The sequence below is a fragment of the Salvelinus alpinus genome, chromosome 20, assembly GCF_045679555.1.
Source record: "Salvelinus alpinus chromosome 20, SLU_Salpinus.1, whole genome shotgun sequence".
NCBI classification, from domain to species: Eukaryota; Metazoa; Chordata; class Actinopteri; order Salmoniformes; family Salmonidae; genus Salvelinus; species Salvelinus alpinus.
In genome coordinates, this window is record NC_092105.1 from 19,091,758 (window position 1) to 19,114,297 (window position 22,540).

At 42.5% G+C, this 22,540-nt stretch overlaps 1 protein-coding gene across 2 annotated transcripts in view; it reads right to left on the minus strand.

The window, feature by feature from the left end:
- Positions 1–849: 849 nt before the first annotated feature.
- Positions 850–22,540, minus strand: part of LOC139546427 (unconventional myosin-XVI-like) — a 269,653-nt gene continuing 247,962 nt past the window's right edge. For both annotated transcript variants that reach the window (XM_071354796.1, XM_071354795.1), the window contains exon 36: positions 850–9,162. The gene's annotated coding sequence lies outside the window, so the exon portion shown is untranslated. The remainder of the gene's footprint in view (positions 9,163–22,540) is intronic.

The following is a 22,540-nucleotide window of genomic DNA, read 5'->3' on the forward strand; positions in this document are numbered from 1 at the left end:
ATGGTAGTGTGTGTGTGTGACTAAGTGTGTGTTTGTGTCAGCTATGCCTCTGATGGGTGATGACGCTGATGCTGTAACCCCCGGTAACCTGACAAAAACCACAAATCACTTGCGTACTTGTGGCTGTGTCACACTGTGCTAATCTCTCTGTGAGTGGCTGTAAAACATGACACATTATAATACGCTGCCTTTCACCTGCTACACTGTTTACACAACAATGGGCTGGTTAATATTGTCATGGTAGAGGGTCTGCCTAGACACACAAACATAAGTACATGTATTCAAACAAGCGAGCCGATGCACGCATGCAGACACCAACATGTCAGAGAATGAATAGATACACAATACAAAAACCTACGTAGCTACATACGTACAAACAAATGAGCAAACGCACGCACACACAGCTAACCTTGTGGGGACACACAATTCAGTCCCATTGAAAATTGTATTGTCCCTAAACCTAACCCGTACTCTTTCCCTAACCTTAACCCTAACCCAAAAACCTAACCTTAACCCTAAACCCAACCCTAGCTCCTAACCGTAAAAGTAACGCCAGCTCCTAACACTAACCCTAAACGTAATTCTAACCCTAACACTAATTCTAACCTCAACCCTAAACCCCTTAGAAATAGCATTTGACGTCGTGGGGACTAACAAAATGTCCTCAGTTGGTCAATTTTTGTTTGTTTACTATTCTTGCGGTCCCCACAAGAATAGTTAAACACACACACACACACACACACACACACACACACACACACACACACACACACACACACACACACACACACACACACACACACACACACACACACACACACACACACACACACACACAGGACAAGGGAATGGACACAATTGTGCTTTATTGCTGTACAGGTATTTATGAAAAAAAGTATGATACAACACATATATAATATTTTGTTTTTTTTACACACAATGTGTGCAGGTAAAACATACTGTATGTCATTTCCAAAAAGAGAGGGAAGAAACAGGAAAACAACAACAAGCCTTACAACAAGGCAGTGATATGCCCATGTGCTAAAATATACACTGTGTCATTGGAATTGGAACAGCACAATGCCCATTCTGTACTGGTTGTAGCACCAGACATCTGATCTAGGAACATTATGATAAAGGGATATCTGACAATGAATGAAAAATGGCAGTGTCAGACAACACATTGAGGATATGGTGTGTGTGTGTGTGTGTGTGTGTGTGTGTGTGTGTGTGTGTGTGTGTGTGTGTGTGTGTGTGTGTGTGTGTGTGTGTGTGTGTGTGTGTGTGTGTGTGTGTGTGTGTGTGTGTGTGTGTGTGTGTGTGTGTGTGTGTGTGTATACATGTGTAGCTTGTACTGTATTTTAGGTTGCTGTGGAAGGGGAAACATCGAAAGGTGACAAGCACATTGGAGAAATGGCAGAGTGAAAATGGCAGTCGGAATTGACATCTGAATTGGCAGTGTGAAATGGCAGTGTGAAATTGTGTGCAGTGGTTCACAGTGTAAAGCGTAAAAGGATATTCACATTGTAAAGCGTTAACTGGCGAGCACCGGAGGGCAATGATGAGTGGTCAGATCATGCAGGGAGACAAAGCACTAATATCCTGTCTAAAATGCCTTACAACAGTACCCATACTTCTTCATCCTCATCATGCTTTCATCACTTTAAGGCTGCTTTAAAGTTGGTCTATCGACAAGTCTGCAGACAGTCACAGTGAGGTCATGAACATTCTATTGTCATCCGACATCAAACTTGTCGTTGTCGTTATGAAAATGAATAAACTCAAAAACGACAGGCTGCATGACACCACAGCCCGATGCTCCAAAAAGCATGGCTCCTGTATTTTAACACTTATCAATCAAATGTATTTATAAAGCCCCTTTTTACATCAGCCGATGTCACAAAGTGCTGTACAGAAACCCAGCCTAAAACCCCAAACAGCAAGCAGTGCAGATGTAGAAGCACCGGTTTAGTATACGTTCATCTGACAAGCCAGGCAATTAAACGCTTTCTTAACAATGTTAATGTTAATGTTCTGTCTCAGCGAGGTAAACATGTCAATAGACGCTGCGACAGGGTCAAAGTTGAACATGCTTCATCTGTCCCCGAAAAGGGAACCGACAGTCTACAGGCAGTCCACCGGAGTATAAATTAAATGTTGTTTTGACCAGCGACACTTGCCACATTCTAATTGTCTACAGACACGTCTTAAGACCAAGTATAAACCAGCCTTTACAATTCATAGTAGTTTGGGATTAATAAACTCATGACGAACCGTAACCCTGTTTAGTGGTGGACTTCAGCACATCGAAGTAAGAGTGGTACACCTTCCTATACCACAAATAAATATTGATTTGATACTGCTATTGACTGGGACTGTCTCAATGTAATAGGTGTGTGTACTGTATAAACTCTGTCCGATAGTCATATATACATGTAGAACACTGGTTTTTTTCTTAGTCATTTCCGGTCACAACTTGTAGACTTGTTTACGTGTTGCTGTGCATTTTGTTGCTAACCTTACTTTGCTACCTTCCAACTTTACGGTTTTTACTTTTTAACTACTGTTTATATTTTTTGTTTTTCCCTCGCTCGACTTTTTTCATTCAACTTTTTCACTCCGTAACGCTTTATCTGGACGTAATTCGTCAGGACCTCCACCAGCCGAAGTTAAGTAGTAACATTAACATTATGCCTTCTAATTGCAGTCGCTGTTCTCATAATATACAGGAGAACGATCGCCTTATGGCGAGGATAGCTGTGCTGCAAGCCCAGCTTCAGACGCAATCGTTAGGGAAGGGTAATTTAAGTGTAGGAAAGGATGAAACAGTGTCTGAGTCACCAGTAAGTACAGATAGTAGTATAAATTCCCTTGCACAGTCCCCGCAGCTGGACAACTTTCTCATGGCTTCTGGAAGGAAATGCTGTAGGAATGCTCAACCGGTGTCGCTAATTCAGCCGACAGAAACTTTCAACCGGTTCTCCCCATTAAGCAGCGAGTCAGAGTCAGAGTCAGAGGCCGAGCCTTCTCCCGTTACGGGGTCTGAGCCGCCGAAGCCTCCCACCATTAGCTCTGACAAATTGAAAACCCTAGTCATTGGCGACTCCATTACCCGCAGTATTAGACTTAAAAAGAATCATCCAGCGATCATACACTGTTTACCAGGGGGCAGGGCTACCGACGTTAAGGCTAATCTGAAGATGGTGCTGGCTAAAGCTAAAACTAGCGAGTGTAGAGAGTATAGAGATATTGTTATCCACGTCGGCACCAACGATGTTAGGATGAAACAGTCAGAGGTCACCAAGCGTAACATAGCTTCAGCGTGTAAATCAGCAAGAAAGATGTGTCGGCATCGAGTAATTGTCTCTGGTCCCCTCACAGTTAGGGGGAGTGATGAGCTCTACAGCAGAGTCTCACAACTCAATCGCTGGTTGAAAACTGTTTTCTGCCCCTCCCAAAATATATAATTTGTAGATAATTGGCCCTCTTTCTGGGACTCACCCACAAACAGGAACAAGCCTGGCCTGTTGAGGAGTGACGGACTCCATCCTAGCTGGAGGGGTGCTCTCATCTTATCTACGAACATAGACAGGGCTCTAACTCCCCTAGCTCCAGCTGTTAGCCAGCCTGCCAGCTTAGTGGAGTCTGCCACTAACACAGTCAGTGTAGTCAGCTCAGCTATCCCCATTGAGACCGTGTCTGTGCCTCGACCTAGGTTGGGCAAAACTAAACATGGCAATGTTTGCCTTAGCAATCTCACTGGAATAAAGACCTCCTCCATTCCTGCCATTATAGAAAGAGATTGTGATACCTTACATCTCAAAATAGGGCTACTTAATGTTAGATCCCTCACTTCCAAGGCAGTTATAGTCAATGAACTAATCACTGATCATAATCTTGATGTGATTGGCCTGACTGAAACATGGCTTAAGCCTGATGAATTTACTGTGTTAAATGAGGCCTCACCTCCTGGTTACACTACACTAGTGACCATATCCCCCGCACATCCCGCAAAGGCGGAGGTGTTGCTAACATTTATGATAGCAAATTTCAATTTACAAAAAAAAACAGACGTTTTCGTCTTTTGAGCTTCTAGTCATAATCTATGCAGCCTACTCAATCCCTTTTTATAGCTACTGTTTACAGGCCTCCTGGGCCATATACAGCGTTCCTCATTGAGTTCCCTGAATTCCTATCGGACCTTGTAGTCATAGCAGATAATATTCTAATTTTTGGTGACTTTAATATTCACATGGAAAAGTCCACAGACCCACTCCAAAAGGCTTTCGGAGCCATCATCGACTCAATAGGTTTTGTCCAACATGTCTCTGGACCTACTCACTGCCAGAGTCATACTCTGGACCTAGTTTTGTCCCGTGGAATAAATATTGTGGATCTTAATGTTTTTCCTCATAATCCTGGACTATCGGACCACCATTTTATTACGTTTGCAATCGCAACACATAATCTGCTCAGACCCCAACCAAGGATCATCAAAAGTTGTGCTATAAATTCTCGGACAACCCAAAGATTCCTAGATGCCCTTCCAGACTCCCTCCGCCTACTCAAGGACATCAGAGTACAAAAATCAGTTAACCACCTAACTGAGGAACTCAATTTAACCTTGCATAATACTCTAGATGCAGTCGCACCCGAAAAACAAAAAACGTTTGTCATAAGAAACTAGCTCCCTGGCATACAGAAAATACCCGAGCTCTGAAGCAAGCTTCCAGAAAATTGGAACAGAACTGGCGCTACACCAAACTGTAAGTCTTCCGACTAGCTTGGAAAGACAGTACCGTGCAGTATCGAAGAGCCCTCACTGCTGCTCGATCATCCTATTTTTCCAATAAGAAAATAAGAACATAGGAAAATAAGGAAAATAGGAAAATAAGAACAATCCGAAATGTATTTTTGATACTGTCGCAAAGCTAACTAAAAAGCAGCATTCCCCAAGAGAGGATGGCTTTCACTTCAGCAGTGATAAATTCATGAACTTCTTTGAGGAAAAGATCATGATCATTAGAAAGCAAATTATGGACTCCTCTTTAAATCTTTGTATTCCTCCAAAGCTCAGTTGTCCTGAGTCTGCACAACTCTGCCAGGACCTAGGATCAAGGGAGACACTCACGTTTTTTAGTACTATATCTCTTGACACATTGATGAAAATAATCATGGCCTCTAAACCTTCAAGCTGCATACTGGACCCTATTCCAACTAAACTACTGAAAGAGCTGCTTCCTGTGCTTGGCCCTCCTATGTTGAACATAATAAACGGCTCTCTATCCACCGGATGTGTAGCAAACTCACTAAAAGTGGCAGTAATAAAGCCTCTCTTGAAAAAGTAAAACCTTGACCCAGAAAATATAAAAAAACTATCGGCATATATCGAATATCCCATTCCTCTCAAAAATATTTTAGAAAAAGCTGTTGCGCATCAACTCATTGCCTTCCTGAAGACAAACAATGTATACGAAATGCTTCAGTCTGGTTTTAGACCCCATCATAGCACTGAGACTGCACTTGTGAAGGTGGTAAATGACCTTTTAATGGCGTCAGACCGAGGCTCTGCATCTGTCCTCATGCTCCTAGACCTTAGTGCTGCTTTTGATACCATTGATCACCACATTCTTTTGGAGAGATTGGAAATTGGTCTACACGGACAAGTTCTGGCCTGGTTTAGATCTTATCTGTCGGAAAGATATCAGTTTGTCTCTGTGGATGGTTTGTTCTCTGACATATCAACTGTAAATTTCGGATTTCCTCAAGGTTCCGTTTAAGGACCACTATTGTTTTCACTATATATTTTACCTCTTGGTGATGTCATGGAAACATAATGTTAACTGCCAGTACCATCTACACATTCACACAGTCAGTGAAATGCAGAGCTTGGGTGTTCAAAAGGTTGCAGGGACGTACCCACATAAAGTCCTAGTGGACCTGGAGAACCTGCCCTTTTGCCCTCCTATGAAAAAAGTGCCCTTTTGATTAGTGGCGTTTTTTTTATAACTAATTACTTATATTAATTTATTTTGGTTTCTTTTCTCTCTTGTAACTTTAAATGCAACAAATTGCCGATCAATCTAGATAATTTCATAAACTCTTAAAAGAAATATGAAAGTCCCATCCCCCACTCTTTGTCACATGCACGAACTAGCTACCCACAGGCGCCAGGTATTGAGTTTGAAATGAATATCGGCAGTAGGTTACTTTGGAGTTGCTAGCATGTGTTGTCTCATGGTCAGGGATAGGAAAGGGGACAACTGCAATTCGACTGTTTGTCAGTAGAAAAACTTTAAATCAAGTAAAGACTAGTTTGCTTGTTTTGACAACATAGCCTACCTAAATAGCTGAATCATCTAGCCTACATTAGAGATGATCAGCTCATATAGCCCACCCCAGTAGTGGTTCTAGCAGACAGCTACTTAAATCCCTTTTCATATTTGGTTCTATTGTGATTAGCCTACAATGTGTGATGAGTGACCGTCTTTTGCAGAAAATCACAGCCTATTTTATATTTTAAATTCAAATTAGAATTTGGCTACAGGAGCAGTAGAGAAGTTGAATTAGGGTTTATTTTTGTGGAGGGTGTGGGGTTGCTTTGAGCACCTGCCCCACCAAAGGTCTGGCACGGCCATGTCTGGTTAAGTGGCTCACTCCTAATCTGTGTCTGATGTTGTCTAGCTTCATTACTGTTTAAATTGAGTGTATCTTATCACTGACATACACACACACACGGTGCGGTCAACAACCAAGATAGAGCTAGTGATGGCGTTGCTAATTCCTATTAAAGGATCAATCAGATGTGTTGGAGGATGATCAGTGTACATGAGAAAACAATCAGAGCTACTTCCTGGGTTTTACAGTCACATCAATCTTCTATGATCAAATGGCTTGCACAGACACACCCATCCAATTTACCATGGCCAGTGTTAAGTGCTGCCCCTTACCACAGATCTAGGATCACTTTACCATTCCCTCAATACTAACCATAACCATTAGGGGGATGTTGAAAATATTTTATCCTATATCAGTGGTTAAAGGCAATTTTTAGCTACTTTTTTACGATGTGGACACCACTCCACACATCAATATTGTGCAATTTAACATCCTAACAACAATCAGACAAATAAATGATGGAAACATCAGTCTTTCTCCACTGGAAAATTGACAACAGTTTTACAATGGGGTCACAGGGAATCAAACAAACACACAAGATAAATACAGTATAAAGAAGTTTCATATCAATAGGCAATCATATGGCAAAAAAAGGTATTCACATTATAAAATAAACCTCTGCTCTTCGCCTCAGTCATTGCATGAAACTATCTTCCATATAGACCATTTTCTCTTTCCATCTTTCCATTTCTGTGCTCTTCTGCTATAGTAAATAAAACATTTGGACATTAAACGGTCATGGCTAGATGGGATACAGCATTTTAGCTAACTCTAACCCTTTTCCTAACAACCTAATTCTCCTAACCTGCTGCGTACATTCTTCTAACCTGCTATGAAAAGTCAATTCTGACATATGCTGTAGCTCATCTAGTCAAAACCACATTAAACGTCAGCCATTATTTACAGGGAGGTTACCCTGGCAACGCCCTCTAACCCCTACAGCATCCTGGAGTGGGTGATGGGATATTATTGAGGTTGGGAGGGTAATGAGGAGACAGGGTGGGGGAATGAGGAGGTTGAGGGTAGCTTTACTTGACAACTAAGTTGTGCTTGAGTTGCAGCCTTGAATTCTACAGAAACTTGTAGACTCCTAACATTGTTTTACATAAGATGGAACACATCAAATGATTCAGGTGCGAATGGGACACTAATATGAAGCAAGTACTAATATGAAGAAACTACAGTTTATTTCTCTGAGATGTTTGTAAAATAATCTAGATTAGAAGTACATTGAGGGACTGCCAGAGATAGTTGTGTGTTGTTCATCTACACTGTTCCCTATTCAGTCTGTTTGTGTGCTTTACACATGAACACATCAGTAAAATACATTATCTGTAGCTGAGTTTGACTGGCCTCCTGTTATATGGCACTAAGGCCAGTAAAAACCTTACAGAACATTGATACAATCTGATCAATGGCGTTCTTTCGACATGAACTAGATACTACCCCCATCGTTGTCAATACAGCTTTGTTTTTGTGTTGTCTAGTCAGTAATACTTTTAGCGTGTTTTCTGGGATTAGTATCCATCAGTGGGCCGGTGGGGGCAGTACATATCTGCACTCAGTATGGTGTTTGTTGTGGCTCTTCCATACAGTTTTGTGCTAAAGCGAAAGGCTGGTGGCTAGCAGGGGGTGAAAGAAGTGCACCTTGGGGTTTCCTTGACCTCTGATCTATTGTTGCCAGGGTTACAGAAGCACCTGAAGCACCTAGTAGCCTGTGCGAGGCTAAAGCGGTAGCTGATACCTGAAGGAGTTCAGAGGACTAGACAGGAGTTTTACCTGCTCAGATCACATGGTCTGGAAAACCTCCTGGTCCTAGAGATGATGACTGTTCTGAACACCAGACCAGTGAGATTCAACAGAGGATATGTACAGGGAGGGTATACACATGCTCTGTTCTGCACATCGGCACAGATCTAGCCCAATGACGAGGCTCCCTCTCTGGGTTCTGAGCTGGAGGAGAGTCCCTGTTCACAGAACTTCTGCAATCCCTGCCCTGTCACGCCAAGCCCCCTCCTACTATCAGATGAGAGAGCGAGAGAGAGAGAGACAGAGACAGAGACAGAGAGAGAGAGACAGAGAGAGAGACAGAGAGAGAGAGGAAGGAGGGACATGGATTGTGATTGCTGCTCTATTCCATTTCTCCCTCCTTTCTTTGTAAATGCTCTTGTCGGTTGGATTGTCTTATCTTATGCATTGTCTCACTCTCTAATGGACCTGTCCTTTGCCCAATGGGGTGGCAGACTTGTGCAGGAGGGAGGGGCAGGAGGCAGGGTGTAGACAGGAGAGGCTGTGTGAGGATAGGAGAGGGGTGGTCGGTCGGTCATCCACCCACTATGGAGAGGACCTCCTATTGGCCCAGACCAGCGTAGTGTCCGGGTTTCGTAGTGTTCCGTTGGTGTCCCGTTGGTTCCTCCAGTCGGCCCGCCCCTCCCCCAGGTCAGCACCCGCGTTTCCCCCACACCCACGCAGATGTTGGATCACCTGGCAGAAGGAGAGGGGTTAATTATTATCAATCCTAAGAGAAAGGAATAGGCAGACATCATAGAGCACAGTCCAGTAGATATGGCCAGGGTGAGTAGGACCCAGAAACATGCTGAGTTGTGTGTAATGACAAGCAGTGGGGTAATGGTGGAGAATAGGGAAGACCAAAACAACTCATCTTATCTCAGATATCAATGGCTTTCTGAAAGACCTGGAGGAAAATCTATACATCATACAGAATCATATTCTCATCATGATCTGGCTGGAGCAAACCTCCATATCAGCTGAAGAGAAATAGGCCATCCAGCCCATCATTCTGAATGAGACATAACCATTGAGCTGATTCCCTCTCTATTCCCTCTCAGTGTGCCAGTTTCCTTCCAGGCCCATTAGAACGGAGGCAGAGGAAATGAAACCGTGGTAGGCAGGGGGACTCCCCATTTTGATTGAAATCTTTAAAGACATATAATTTCCATATCCTGTTCTGGACAGTCTATTTATCAACGCCAACAGGGACGGATGCAAGGTGTGTCTGTGTGTTTGTGTGTCTGCACGAGTGTGTGTGTGAGACGACAATGGGCTCTGACAGAATGGTGGCATGAAGCAGCAAACGGCAGGGCAACTGTTACTGTAACGACTCCTACCGAAGGTGGATCCCCTTCCTGTTCGGGTGGCGCTCGGCGGTCGTCGTCACCGGCCTACTAGCTGCTACTGACTTTTCCTCCCCCTCCTTTTTTGTTTAGTGGTTACACCTGTTTGTGGTTAGGGTGATTAGTGGGGCTTTATTACCCAGCAGCCCGGCCTGGGGCGTAAGCACCTGCCTCTGGTTCAAAAGGGCCAGTCATGTATAGCTGTAAGGGAATTTTTGGTGACCTTATTTTACCTTTTCTGCTGCTTTTGAGTTCGATTCCTGTTAGAATCCAGTGATAGTTTTCAATATTTTTGATTCAAGTTTATCCCAAACCTTAACAATTACCTTAACCATTCGGAGTTAGTGCCTAAACTTATTTATTTTATTTATTTATTTCACCGTTATTTTACCAGGTAAGTTGACTGAGAACACGTTCTCATTTGCAGCAACGACCTGGGGAATAGTTACAGGGGAGAGGAGGGGGATGAATGAGCCAATTGTAAACTGGGGATTATTAGGTGACCGTGATGGTTAAGGGCCAGATTGGGAATTTAGCCAGGACACCGGGGTTAACACCCCTACTCTTACGATAAGTGCCATGGGATCTTTAATGACCTCAGAGAGTCAGGACACCCGTTTAACGTCCCATCCGAAAGACGGCACCCTACACAGAGCAGTGTCCCCAATCACTGCCCTGGGGCATTGGGATCTTTGTTTAGACCAGAGGAAAGAGTGCCTCCTACTGGCCCTCCAACACCACTTCCAGCAGCACCTGGTCTCCCATCCAGGGACTGACCAGGACCAACCCTGCTTAGCTTCAGAAGCAAGCCAGCAGTGGTATGCAGGGTGCAGGGTGGTAACTTAACCTTAAGCACCTTGAAATCTTACGTTTTAGAAACATTGATGAATGTCTAATTCTGACATGAGACTGTGAGAGCTGGTTGGAGGTGATAGTGATTCCTGTCTTTGTGTTCTGTTAAGAGAGGGAGCCAAGGAGAGCATCAAGGCTAAATAAAACCAGAGGGACTCATACCGCAACATTTTACACACACTGCCAAGCATACAGTACAGCACTGACACACTCTAGGAATCCAGGAAACACACACACACACACGCACATGCACACGCACACGCACACAAACACGGACGGACAGGCACAAGCACACACATACACACAGATTGATTGCCTGTACCAGCACAGTGCTCAGCGACCTAATCCATAATTTACACATCCCTGCCAGGCTATTCTGAGCCATGACGCCAGGAACACTGGCTACTGAAACAGCAGACAGGCACACTGTGTCCTACTGCCAAGCACGTACACACGCACGCACACACACACACACACACACACACACACACACACACACACACACACACACACACACACACACACACACACACACACACACACACACACACACACACACACACACACACACACACACACACACACACACACACACACACACACACACACACACACACAGAGAGAGAGAGATGCATGAGAGAGACAGGAACACACACAAACACACTGACATTATGCTATCCCAGCCAGGTTGCTCAAGATCCAAGGGGAAATTCGACTTCTGTCCAACTACCCAGGACGTTGGGAGATTACTTAAAAAACGTCCACTAGTGGCAACGGTGAGTGCTATTACCATCAAGTAGGCTTGGGTTTGCTAGGGAGTTGTGGACAGGATGGAAGTAAGCCGCGAGTTTCGGCTCCGAGGGTGTTCAATCCCAGTGCTTGGCACACATTTGAGTTTTTACCTTATACCTTACGTTAACCCTGACCTTGACCCTGACCCTTACCTTGACCTTAACCCTTTCCTTAACCCTTACCTTAACCATTCAGAAATAATGCCTAAACTTAACCATCAAGTTTTTTCTGTTGGAACCGTAACCCTATCCTTAACACAACCGTCTAAATTTGAAGTTTGGAGAAACATTGGAATCTGAAGTCAAATATGTAAAACTGTGAGATCTCATTGTCTATCCACATAGACACATGTTAAAATGCAGAAGTCCAGAGTGACAGACTGTGATTCTATGACACTCTCTACTCCATAGTGAATGACATCATCCCCATTTGGTAGTATGGTGTTACGGTAGTCATTGTAAAGATGAGGTAATTCATTTACCCCAACACACAGGCTTGTAAACAACCAACACAGACAGACAACTCATTCACACTCTATTGATGGAATATTAAGTCACTTTGTTGTTGCGATTTCAAATAAGAAAAAGATCAATGGCAACAACTGGCAAGCACACATTCAAACACACACGCATACACTCAGACAGATGTGTGTTTGTGTTTTAGGGCATGAATTAGAGAAGGAAGTGTGTGTGTATAGTCAGGTGGAAAGATGAGTTAGAGAACCACTAAGGCTCTTCCTAGAGCTGAGCTATAGGGGGAGAAGTGTCTTGGTCAGGGATGTGACCAAGAAACTGGTGGTCACTCTGACAGAGCTCCAGAGCACTGTGAAGATGGGAGAACCTTCCAGAAAGACAACCATCTCTGCAGCACTCCACCAATCAGCCCTTTATGGTAGATGGAAGCCACTCCTCAGTATGAGGCAAATGACAGCCACTAGGAGTTTGCCAAAAGGACTCTCAGACCATGAGAAACAAGATTATCTGGTGTGATGAAATCAAGATTGAACTATTTGGCCTGAATGCCAAGTGTCACGTTTGTTTAACACTTTTTTGGTTACTACATGAGTCCATATGTGTTATTTCATAGTTTTGATGTCTTCACTATTATCATACAATGTAGAAAATAGTCAAAATAAAGAAAAACCCTTGAATAAGTAGATGTGTCCAAACTTTTGACTGGTACTGTATATAAATTACATACAAATATTTTTTTTTATATATTTTCCTTTATTATTTTCTAATAGCCCTACCACCCCTCCCCTAATTGGAGTAAACTAATGAACAACAACACTTAGGCTTCTACTTCCATCTTATCAATATTATATACATTTGACAGACACAATCTATTTTACAATAGTTACATTTTGTTTGTTTTTACTTTTATCCTTCTGCTACCCTCAACCCCGCTCAGATATTTTTGAAGACCATCCTGTTTCATTTCTATTTGCCAAATATTTGTTAACTGTGCTGTTTCACAAAACTTCTGATCCTATATACATTTTACGGACACAGTATATTTTACATTAGTTATCTTGTTGTTATTAGTCCCACTCTTCAGCTCCATCTATCTCTTAACACCATCCATATTGGATTTCTATTTGCAATATATTTTTCAACTGTGCTGTGATGTTTCCCAAAAGTTCTGAACCTTTCGTTTCTCATAGTTTCTACAGATTGTAAATGAAAGATACATTTTTTGCTATAAGTATTATTATATTATTGATCGATTGACTATGACTTTTCAGATCACCCAGTAGTGCTATCTCCAGGTAAATGTTGCAATTCTTTAGCCATTTCTGGACTTGAGACCAAAAACAAGCTACATATGGACAGTACCAAAACAAATGATGTAATGATTCTGTCTCTTCACAGCAAAATCTGCAGAGCTGGAATGGCTGTATCCCGCATATACAGTATATAACATTCTATTGATTGCAAGAATTGTGTATAATAATTTATCATTTTTAATAATAACGTTTTGAATCCGGAGTCGTTTTGTATATTAGTTCATAAACCATGTGCCACAAATCTCTTCTCAACCATTTTGCAATCTAAATGGCACGGCTGTACATTTTTTGGTCCTTAAATGAAACTGGTATACATTTTAATTTATCACAATTTTCTTTAACCAATTTTGGGCCCACAGACAAGTTCCTTACTTTTTCCCCCTTCCATTTTTAGGGGCAGACTTGGTTCTCAGCTTCTCTGTCGGATGTCCTTGGGTGAGGGATGCCCTTGGAGCTTGTGCTTAGACCACACACACACACAAATGCACAAAACACGCACACAACACACACACACACACACACACACACACACACACACACACCACAACTGCTGCTACCAGACTCTTATTATTGTTGCTAAATACTGCACAATTCACCCCTTCCCAAAAACACGTGTAAGCAGCCGTGCATGCTTTTTTGTTTCTTTGTCTGTGCACATGTGTTTATACTCTGAGTCCATTCACCCTGACCTGTGCCAAGAGACAGTGTACAAATATGGTGATAATATGATAATGTTATGGTAATAAGATGATCATCTGGGATGAACAGTGGTAATTCACAGCTGTCAATCAAAGGTCAGGGGTGACCACCTCCCACTGGGGTCAAACAGTGGGGGAGCAAAACAGGGGGAAATCAGAAAGAACAACGTAGACCAGTACACATCAACATACCCTGGGTTTTAGAACACTGACAGGGTATGGTGAAGAGAGCCAAATAGGGGCAGCAGGTAGCCAAGTGGTTTAACCTATTTTACCAAACCGTTTAATATGTGCTTGTATCTGTATTTGGTATACCCTATGTATGTCTATTATGCTGTTAAATGTTCAAAGCACACCCGGCTGAGACAAAATAACAGAAATACGGCTATGATGTGTCTGGATGAAAATCTAGTCCGCAGTCGGGACATGTACCTACCCACACATACACAGACTATGTTATACACAGATAACCATAGTAACAGAAAAAACACACGAGAGAGAGAGAGTAAAAGAGAATGAGTGAGTGACCTCTAATGACCTGGATGTGTGGCCTTCCTGTTCCACACGCAGGGCTTAGGGCAGTGATTCCCACACTTACGGTCAGGACCCCATGTGTGGTCCCCTGAAATTGAAATGGGGTCCCATGAGAAAATCTGTAATCGTATTAAACAAATTCGAAACTGTTATCTCATTTAAAATGGGAATAGAAAACAACTTTTAAGTGTCAACTAAAGACCTATTACACTATTAGAATGAGCCTTCATGTCATTATGTGTAGGGGCAGCCTGCAGGACCTACCATTTTGTGAATATGAACACACTAGGGAGTATCATTTTTCACAGTGGGGTCCCCAGTATTTTCAATTGTCAATTTATGGTCATGTGCAGTAAAGGTTTGGGAAACAGAGAGATTCCAGGGAACCCAGCGGGACGGACACACACAACATGCTTCAATTCTGAGAAAGCTCTGCGTGCAACAGGACAACCATACATACAGACATGGACACACACACACACAAACACACATCACAAACACATACTCATGTAAGACTGGGATTATCCTGAATTGATGTGGTCGGACAAGCTCTGATGCCTTTCAGTCCGCCTTCTCCTCTCCATCCCTCTTTCAATCATTCTCTATTTATCCCTCTCTTTATCCCTCCTTTCCTCCTTTCTGTCCCTTTCCATTCTTTATTGTGAAACAGCACTAAGTCAGACATTCTAACCATCTTTCAAAGAGCCCGCTGGTTCTAACAAAAACACGCACGCAAGCACGCAAACACACACACAGACACACACACACAGGCTGCGAGAATTGGCAGCAACACCTTCTCCACACTGACTCTTAACACAGGGCCCCCCCAGGGGTGTGTCCTCAGTCCTCTGCTGTACTCCCTGTTCACCCACGACTGCGTGGCTTTGCGCGACACCAACTCCGTCATCAAGTTTGCTGAAGACACCATGGTTGAAGGCCTGATAACCAACAACGGCGAGTCATCGTATAGGGAGGAGGTAAGTGAACTGGCATTGTGGTGCCAGTACAACAACCTTTCCCTCAAATCAAATAAAATCTAATCAAATTGATTTATATAGCCCTTCTTACATCAGCTGATATCTCAAAGTGCTGTACAGTAACCCAGCCTAAAACCCCAAACAGCAAGCAATGCAGGTGTAGAAGCACGGTGGCTAGAAAGGCCAAAACCTAGGAAGAAACCGAGAGGAACCAGGCTATGAGGGGTGGCCAGTCCTCTTCTGGCTGTGCTGGGTGGAGATTATAACAGAACATGGCCAAGATGTTCAAATGTTCATAAATGACCAGCATGGTCAAATAATAATAATCACAGTAGTTGCCGAGGGTGCAGCAAGTCAGCACTTCAGGAGTAAATGTCAGTTGGCTTTTCATAGCCGATCATTAACTTCTCTAGGATAGGGGGCAGCAAATTCACTATTGGATAAATAGCATGCCCAATTTCAACTTCCTTCTACTCATCCCCAGAATATATGATATGCATATTATTAGTAGATTTGGATAGAAAACACTCTGAAGTTTCTAAAACTGTTTGAATCATGTCTGTAAGTATAACAGAACTTATGTAGCAGGCAAAACCCCGAGGACTAACCATTAATTATTTTATTTTTTTAAGTCACTGTCTGTTCAATGAGATTTCATTGGAATACTGGATTTCTAATCACCCTGTTTTCAGTTCCTACCGCTTCCACTGGATGTCACCACTCTTTGGAAATAGGTTGAGGTTATTCCTTTGTGCAATGAAGAAGTGAGGCCACCTGGAAACAGTGTAACGTCATGTGTACTGTTTGAGAGTTGCGCAAGACTAGAAAAGTAGCGTTAGTTTGTTGATCTCCTGTATTGAAAACAGATAGACCCGTCTTCAATTTGATCGATTATTAACGTTTACAAATACCTTAAGTTGTATTACAAAAGTAGTTTGAAATGTTTTGGCAAAGTTTAGAGGTAATTTTTGAGATATTTTGTAGTGACTTTGTGCAAATTTGAAGCTGTTTTTTTCTGGATCAACCGCGCCAAATAAATGGACAATTTGGATATATATGGACGGAATTAATCGAACAAAAGGACCATTTGTGATGTTTATGGGACATATTGGAGTGCCAACAAAAGAATCTCGTCAAAGGTAATGCATGTTTTATATTTTATATCTGCGTTTTGAGTAGCGCCGGCAGGGTTGAAATATGCTACACTCTCTTTGTTTACTGTTGTGCTATCATCAGATAATAGCATCTTATGCTTTCGCCGAAAAGCCTTTTTGAAATCTGACATGGTGTCTGGATTCACAACGAGTGTAGCTTTAATTTGGTATCTTACATGTGTGATTTAATGAAAGTTTGATTTTATTTCATTTTTTTGAATTTGGCGCTCTACATTTTCCCTGGCTATTGGCCAAGTGGGACAGTAGTGTCCCACATATCCTAGAGAAGTTAACTTCTCTAGGGTAGGGGGCAGCATTCGGAATTTTGGATGAAATGCATGCCCAAATTAAACTGCATCTCGGGCCCAGAATATATGATATGCATATAACTGTTAGATTTGGATAGAAAACACTCTAAAGTTTCCAAAACTGTTAAAATAGTGTCGGTGAGTATAATAGAACTGATTTGGCAGGCAAAAACCTGAGCAAAATCCATTCAGGAAGTAGTTTCTTTTTGGTTTTGTAGTTTTCTATTCAATGCCAATACAGTATCCATTAACTTAGGACTCAAAATGCAGTTTCTATGCCTTCCACTAGATGTCAACAGTCTTCAGAAAATGTTTCAGGCTTGTATTCTGAAAAATAAGAGCAGTCTGAATGAGTGGACCCTGCCGTGTCACAGAGCTTTTTCCTGCGCAAGACCGAGAGAGTGCGTTTCTTGTTTACATTTTATATTGATGACGTTATTGTCCGGTTGAAATATTATTTACATTTACATTTAAGTCATTTAGCAGACGCTCTTATCCAGAGCGACTTACAAATTGGAAAGTTCATACATATTCATCCTGGTCCCCCCGTGGGGAATGAACCCACAACCCTGGCGTTGCAAGCGCCATGCTCTACCAACTGAGCCACACGGGACCATTATTGATTATTTAGGCTAAAAACAACCTGAGGTTTGAATATAAACATCGTTTGACATGTTTCTATGAACTTTACGGATACAATTTGGATTTTTTTGTCTTTACGTTTTTACTTTGTTTGAGCCTGTGGATTACTGAAGAAAACGCGTGAACAAAACGGAGGTTTTTGGGTATAAAGAGACTTTATCGAACAAACATAACATTTATTGAGTAAATGAATGTCTGCTGAATGCAACCATATGTAGATCATCAAAGGTAAGGGATTAATTGTATCTCTATTTCTAAATTGTGTAACTGTTCTACCTGGCTGGCTAGTGTTTGTAATGATTTGTCTAGTGGGCTATGTTCTCATAATCGTAATGTATGCTTTCGCCGTAAAGTATTTTAAAAATCTGACACCGTGGTTGGATTCACAAGCAGTTAATCTTTAAACCTATGTAAAATATGTTTTGTTTTCTGAATTTTTATAATGAGTATTTCTGTATTTGAATTTGGCGCCCAGCAGTTTCACTGGCTGCTGTAGAGGTGGGACGCTACCGTCTCACGTGCCCAATAGAGGTTAAGAGTATCTCTACCACTCCTGCTGACTCTAGAGAGTTGAAAACAGCAGGTCTGGGACAGGTAGCACGTCCGGTGAACAGGTCAGGGTTCCATAACCCCAGGCAGAACAGTTGAAACTGGAGCAGCAGCACGGCCAGGTGGACTGGGGACAGCAAGGAGTCATCATGCCAGGTACTCAACATCAGCAAAACAAAGAAGTTGATTGTTGACTTCAGGAAGCTAGAGGGAACATGCCCTGATCCACATCAACGGGACTGCAGTAGAGAGAGTCAGCAGTTTTAAGTTCCTCAGCGTCCACATCACCGAGGACTTGACATGGACCAACAACAACATCACTCTTGTCAAGAGGGCGCAACAGAGCTTCTACCTCCTAAGGCGGCTGAAGAAATTTGGCATGCCACCCCGGGCCGTATCCAAATACTACTGCTGCACCATCGAGAGCGTCCTGACCAGTTGCATCACGGCCTGATACGGGAATTGCTCCATCCATGACCGCAAGGCCCTCCAGCGGAGGGTGAAGATGGCCCAGTACAGTACATCACTGGGACCGTGCTCCCAACACTCCAGGACATCTACTCGAAACAGTGCCTGGGAAGGCCTGCAGCATCGTCAAGGACCCACATTCCAGCCATGAACTGTCTGTATCCTTACTGTCGGGCAGACAGTATCGGAGAATGAGGTCTGTGCCAACAGGCTCAGAGACAATTTCTATCTACAGGCCATCAGACTGCTGAACACTCACTTGAACTGGACTGACCACCTGTTCTGATTCTCAACAACTTTGCGCACACACACACACACACACACACACACACACACACACACACACACACACACACACACACACACACACACACACACACACACACACACACACACACACACACACACACACACACACACACACACACACACACACACACACACACACACACACACACACACACACACACACACACACACACACACACACACACACACACACACACACACACACACACACACACACACACACACACACACACACACACACACACACACACACACACACACACACACACACACACACACACACACACACACACACACACACACACACACACACACACACACACACACACACACACACACACACACACACACACACACACACACACACACACACACACACACACACACACACACACACACACACACACACACACACACACACACACACACACACACACACACACTGCTGCTGACACCACACCTGCTGCTACCAGACTTATTATGATTGCTAAATACTCCACAATTTAACACTTGACCCCCAATCCTTCTTCCCCAAAACATGTGTAAATATTGGACTATAAATTGTGCCTTCCTGTGTTATACTTATGCTAAAATGTTTATTCTATTGAGCCATTTACTTTATATTCATATTCTTATATTTTATTACTTCTTAATGCATTTACATTTGAGAACGAACCTGCAAGTAAGCATTTCATTGGATGGTGTATACCATGTGTATCCTGTACATACGACTAATAAAACGTGAAACTTTAAAACATTCACAAACACACAACCCATTCCAATACCCTTTGAATGCCCCGTAATCCTTTTCCAGTCTCCCTCTGGCATTGTGGCACAATTGGGCCCTTTGCCATTTACTCTACCGAACTGGCCAATGGGAGAAAACAAACAAACAATCATGTGTTTCCTAATGAGATCAAATTCCCGTCAGCGCAGAGCACCATTGTCTACACACACTTAACTAAGGCCCGCCTGTATATTAATAATTAAAAGCTATCCATCAAGCCTCTTCCCTCTCCTTCCCATTCAATCCTTCTTCTTTCGCCTGCTCTTCTGATCTGCTTATCCTACATAAACACTGTTTGGAATGTGACTAATATAAAGGGGTTCTGGGTCACAGCTCTTCAATCCACTAATCATAATGGAGCTGGGCCCGGGTTCTATCCAGAGGCTTGATTAGATAGAGAATGACGTCACTTCAAAGTCCCAATTGAGTTTCCCCCACCAGTTAACTTATCATAAGAATAACGATAAGTTCCCAAGGTTTGAAATGAAGGGCTTTTTCAGGGCAATGCTGAATGCGTCTTTTGTTGTGTTGTTATAGTAGGAGAGGGACAACAGGTGCACAGGGATATCCACAGGGATATAGGACTTTAGTTACTTTAATCTAGAACTATGGTACCGCTGCGTACTATCTCTGGTACATTTTTATGTTGAATGGAGATGTATGATTTCATGATCCTGGGAACAATGCTAGGTTGTCTTCTGAGATAGAGTGTACTGTATGACTCAATTCTCAACCCTGACATATTTTTCCAAAGTCGCCCTACGCTCATTGCGCTCATTTGCATCAACAAAACATTTTCAGATCCTGAAACAGAAATCAAGGGTTATTGAAGAGACAGAAATATAGGTCAAGGATCTCCATATCACATTAAGAAATATTGCAATTACAAGTAATTTTTTTGAATTAAATAATCCACGCAGATCCCTTCAACAATTGTTTTAATCATAGTCAAAGATACACATTAAAATAAGATACAAGAAAATGAAGCTGTTGATGAACACCACACAGAGAGAAGGGGGGATGGGCGCCATGGTTACAGGATAGACACAGTTGAAGTCGGAAGTTTACCGACACTTAGGTTGGAGTCATTAAAACTCGTTTTTCAACCACTCCACAAATTTCTTGTGAACAAACTATAGTATTGCAAATCGGTTAGGACATCTACTTTGTACATGACACAAGTAATTTTTCCAACAATTGTTTACAGACAGACTATTTCACTTATAATTCACTGTTTCACAATTCCAGTGGGTCAGAGGTTTACATACACTAAGTAGACAGTGCCTTTAAACAGCTTGGAAAATTCCAGAAAAGGATGTCATGGCTTTAGACGCTTCTGATAGGCTAATTGACATTATTTGAGTCAATTGGAGGTATGCCTGTGGATGTATTTCAAGGCCTACCTTCAAACTCAGTGTCTCGTTTGCTTGACATCATGAGAACATCAAAAGAAATCAGCCAAGACCTAAGAAAAAAATTGTAGACCTCCACAAGTCTGCTTCATCCTTGGGAGCAATTTCCAAAAGCCTGAAGGTACCACGTTCATCTGTACAAACAATAGTACGCAAGTATAAACACCATGGGACCACGCAGCCATCACACCGCTCAGGAAAGAGACGCGTTCTGTCTCCTAGAGCTGAACGTACTTTGGTGCGAAAAGTGCAAATCAATCCCAGAACAACAGCAAAGGACCTTGTGAAGATGCTGGAGGAAACAGGTACAAAAGTATCTATATCCACAGTAAAACGAGTCCTATATCGACATAACCTGAAAGGCCGCTCAGCAAGGAAGAAGCCACTGCTGCTAAAACAGCCATAAAAAAGCCAGACTACAGTTTGCAACTACACATGAAGAAATTTCCTCTGGTCTGATGAAACAAAAATAGAACTGTTGGCCATAATGACCATCGTTATGTTTGGAGGAAAAAGGGGGAGGCTTGAAAGCCGAAGAACACCATCCCAACCGTGAAGCACGGGGGTGGCAGCATCATGTTGTGGGGGTCCTTTGCTGCAGGAGGGACTGGTGCACTTCACAAAATAGATGGCATTATGAGGTAGGAAAATGATATGGATATATTGAAGACATCAGTCAGGAAGTCAAAGCTTGGTCGTAAATGGGTCTTCGAAATGGACAATGAACCCCAAACATACTTCCAAAGTTGTGGCAAAATGGCTTAAGGACAGCAAAGTAAAGGTATGGGAGTGGTCATCATAAAGCCCTGACCTCAATCCTATAGAAAATTTGTGGGCAGAATTGAAAAAGCGTGTGCGAATAAGGAGGCCTACAAACCTGACTCAGTTACACCAGCTCTGTCAGGAGGAATGGGCCAAAATTCCCCCAGCTTATTGTGGGAAACTTGTGGAAGGCTACCCGAAACGTTTGACCCAAGTTAAACATTTTAACCTCTTGACGCTAGGGGTCAGATTTTTTATAAGAAATTAAAAATACATTCCCAAGGTAAACGGACTATTTCTCAGGTCCAGATCGTAGAATATGCATATAATTTACAGATTAGGATAGAAAATACTCCAACGTTTTCAAAACTGTCAAAATGTTGTCTGTGAGTATAACAAAACTGATTCTGCAGGCGAAAACCTGAGAAAATCTAACCCGGAAGTGATTATTTTTTTTATCTGTGTTTCCTGGCCCGTCTTTCTTCCATTTAAAGGGGTATCAACCAGATTCATTTTCCAATGGCTTCCTCAGGCTGTGACCAGGCTTTAGACATAGTTTCAGGCTTTTATTTGGAAAAATTAGCAAGATTTTTCAAAACTAGTCAGGTGTCCTCTGATTAGTTCCTGGTGCGCGAGAGGGGTAGCTCTCCATTTTCGTTTTCTCTCTTATTGAATAGGTTACGGTCCGGTTGAAATAT